The sequence below is a fragment of the Cervus canadensis genome, chromosome 6 (genome assembly GCF_019320065.1).
Source record: "Cervus canadensis isolate Bull #8, Minnesota chromosome 6, ASM1932006v1, whole genome shotgun sequence".
Taxonomy (NCBI): domain Eukaryota; kingdom Metazoa; phylum Chordata; class Mammalia; order Artiodactyla; family Cervidae; genus Cervus; species Cervus canadensis.
This window is the reverse complement of record NC_057391.1, coordinates 64,793,850-64,797,613: the sequence shown is the minus strand read 5'-3', so window position 1 is coordinate 64,797,613 and position 3,764 is coordinate 64,793,850. Positions and strand designations below refer to the sequence as shown.

The window sequence follows — 3,764 nt, the reverse complement described above, 5'->3', positions numbered from 1 at the left end:
TTTTTTTTTAAGACAGGGAATACTTTATTCAAACTCATCAGAGAAATGGATAGCTTGGGTCTATAAAAAAGTGCCATGTTTTAAAGCATAGGTCAGTAATTGTATATGAGCGCATACACTACTATATACAAATTAACTGATCAGACCACAACTTTTCAATTTTTAAAACAGAATAAGAAAAGGTGCTGTAAAAGCAGCACCCTTGTGAACTTTTAACTTTTGTATTCCTTTCCTTCTTCCTCTCCCTCTCCTTCCATAGAATCCACACCAACCTCCTCATAATCCTTCTCAAGGGAAGTCATGTCCTCATGGGCCTCAGAAAACTCTCCTTCCTCCATGCCCTCACTCATGTACCAATGAACAAAGGCACGCTTGGCAAACATCAAGTCAAACTTGTGGTCCAGGCGAGCCCAGGCCTCAGCGATGGCTGTGGTGTTGCTCAGCATGCACACAGCTCGCTGGACTTTGGCCAGGTCTCCACCAGGTACCACAGTGGGAGGCTGGTAATTAATGCCAACCTTGAAGCCAGCGGGGCACCAGTCCACAAACTGGATGGTACGCTTGGTCTTGATGGTGGCAATGGCAGCACTGACATCTTTGGGAACCATGTCGCCATGGTACAACAGGCAGCAGGCCATGTATTTACGATGGCGAGGGTCACATTTCACCATCTGGTTGGCTGGTTCAAAGCAAGCATTGGTGATCTCTGCTTCAGAAAGCTGTTCATGGTGGGCTTTCTCAGCAGAGATGACAGGGGCGTATGTGGCCAGAGGGAAGTGGATGCAGGGATAGGGCACCAGGTTGGTCTGGAACTCTGTCAGATCTGCATTCAGGGCTCCATCAGACCTCAGGGAAGCAGTGATGGAGGACACAGTCTGACCTATCAACCTATTCAGGTTAGTATATGTCGGGCACTCAATGTCGAGCACTCAATGTTGAAGTTTCTAGGATAGATGTTATTGATGGCCTCATTGTCTACCATGAAGGCACAATCAGAGTGCTTCAGGGTGCTGTGGGTGGTGAGGATAGAGTTGTAGGGCTCAACTACAGCTGTTGAACGTTGTGGGGCTGGGTAAATGGAGAAGTCCAGCTTGGATTTCTTGCCATAATCGACAGAGAGACATTCCATCAGCAGGAAGGTGACCCAGAACCAGTTCTCCTACCAAAAGCTGTGAAAAACCAAGAAGCCCTGAAGACCTGTGCACTGGTCAGCCAGTTTCCAAATTTGGTCCAAGATGAGGTCAATGATCTCCTTGCCAATGGTGTAGTGACCTCGGGCATAGTTATTGGCAGCATCCTCTTTGCCTGTGATGAGCTGCTCAGGGTGGAAGAGCTGGCAGTAGGCGCCAGTGCAAACCTCATCAATGAGTGGGGATTCCAGGTCTACAAACACTGACCTGGGCACATGCTTGCCAGCGTCTGTCTCACTGAAGAAAGTGTTGAAGGAGTCATCTCCTCCCCCAATAGTCTTGTCACTTGGCATCTGGCCATCATGGCCATCACATGGCATCTGAATGCTATGTTTCAGGCAGTAGAGCTCCCAGCAGGCATTGCCTATCTGAACACCAGCCTGGCCAATGTGGATGGAGGTGCACTCACACATAGTTGCTGTTTTGTGGCTGCCGAGCAGATGGTGGAGAGAAGAGATTGTTACTTCTTACAGCGAGACTCTTAGATGGTTGATGTAAGAGAACCTGCGGCACATGGGTGTCTGCGACTCCCTATATACAACTTGGTCCAAATGCTGAGTTTTTGAATTTTGAGAGTATCTCTGCAACTGGACCATAAATTCCATAAGGGCTGCTGCTGCTAAGTTGCTTCAGTTGTGTCTGACTCTGTGTGACCCCATAGATGGCAGCCCACCAGGCTCCCCCGTCCCTGGGATTCTCCAGGCGAGAACACTGGAGTGGGTTGCCATTGCCTGCTGCATAAGGGCAGGGACTTCGTCAATGTCCTCCAAGAATGAAGAGTCCAGTCTTCCGTACCAGATGATCTGTGTACGACGCAGCAAATGTGTGTTTATTACTACCTGTTACCCTCTTACTTCTTAACCTGTGAACACTCTCCAACTCACTCAATTGGTTTACACTCAAGGAAAACAAACTGATTTACTAGTCTGAATAAACAACATTCAATAGGAAAGTAAATCTGTTGCTACAAAAATAATATAAATTGCAAGTCGAAGCAAAATATTAAGTGATTTTTGTATTATCCACTTTCTGTGGTTCTTTTTTTTTTTTTTCACGTAAACTGCACGTTTATTAGCACTGGTGCTCCGACACAGCACTTCCAGTGAACATGCGGAGCTGCATGGAGGTGACCAGACAGGTGAGGTGGACTCGGGAACCGTGGGGCCTTACTTCTTCCACTCGTTCTTGTCGTAGTCCCACTTGGCCGAGAAGCCCTGGATTGGGGCCACCTTCATGTCCAGCATCCTCTTGGTCTGCTTGGCCACCCACTCCTCTTCAAAGGTGTGCGGGATGGGGCCGTACACATAGTGCTTCTCCCAGATGAGGAGGAGCGCAGTGAAACCGATGAAGAACATGGCCGCGCCCACCACTGTCTTCCACTCGTTTGTGCTCCTGTTCATCTCAGCGAAGCTCTCCTTGAACTTAAGGCGGTACAGTTCAACTTTCTCATCAATGGAGAGGCTGCTCCAGGAAGCCTTCTCCTTTTCCTTCAAGGCCTTCTGGCTGGCAGACAGGTTCTTGACGTGGGCCACATCGGGCAAGGGTTAGTCACGCCGGTCCACATAACCCGGGAGAGCAAAATCTTCACTCTTTACAACACTTCCATGGGCCCGAACACACACCGAGGTGGAAATTGCACGCCTGCCCATCAGGCTAAATACTCTGGTCGCCAACATTCTGCCGCCAACGACCAGCCGCTGCCCACCGTGCCCGCGGCGACCGCCCTCTCTCTGTGGTTCTTAAACAGAACACTTTATCATCTGATTAAAATTACATTCCTTATAAAGAAGTAATATTAACTGTTAAGTGATACTGTCTCAGGACAAATTGGATGGCTTCGTATACTGTTAGGCATTTCTGTAAAGTGCATTCATTTCTCTTTTATTTGTATCCTGATAAATCCAGAGGGTTTTTAAGTGGTTAAGTGTGGTTTTAGAATAGACTTTGTTTGTATTGTTATTTTCAATTTGTGTTTCAAATTGTGTTGTTTTGGTGTTATCATACTTGGCCATAATATATACAAGTTGTGCTCATGCTCAGCAGCTTCACTCAAGTCTGACTCTTTGCAACCCTTTGGACTGTAGCCTGCCAGGCTCCTCTGTCCATGGGATTTTCCCAGCAAGAATCCTGGAGTGGGTTGCCATGTACTCCTCCAGGGGATCTTCCCAACCCAGGGATTGAACCTGTGTCTCCTGCACTGCAGGCAGATTCTTTACCGCTGAGACACTGGGGAAGCCTTATGTAAGTTGTGCTGGGGTGTAATCAGAAATGATTGATGAGATTAATTGAATAAATATGTGTGAGAAAATGTAACAGTAAAAAGAAAAAATTGTACTGGGGTTTAAAATCAAGAGGAGGAATTCTAGCTTCCCAGGTTGAAGTTTGTCAGATCTTGTGGCTATGTAACCCCACTTATGGCAGCAGATATCAAAGACATTCAGTGGACGGCACAGTCCAATCTTCACTTGGGCCCTGTGCTATGCAACTATGTGACTACCTAACTACCTGGGTAAGTTTCTTAACTTTTCCAATCCTCAATTTCTTCATCTATAAAATGAAGGTAATAGGGATCAA

The 3,764-nt window shown here is 47.0% G+C and overlaps 2 pseudogenes across 2 annotated transcripts; both read right to left on the bottom strand.

Annotated features, from left to right (window-relative positions):
• Nucleotides 1–212: 212 nt before the first annotated feature.
• Nucleotides 213–1,603, bottom strand: LOC122444311 (annotated as a pseudogene). The gene has a single exon (XR_006270192.1). The product of XR_006270192.1 is annotated as a tubulin alpha-1A chain-like (transcript).
• Nucleotides 1,604–2,228: 625 nt separating this feature from the next.
• LOC122443687 lies at nt 2,229–2,920 on the bottom strand (annotated as a pseudogene). Its single transcript, XR_006270087.1, has one exon. The product of XR_006270087.1 is annotated as a cytochrome c oxidase subunit 4 isoform 1, mitochondrial-like (transcript).
• Nucleotides 2,921–3,764: the final 844 nt, after the last annotated feature.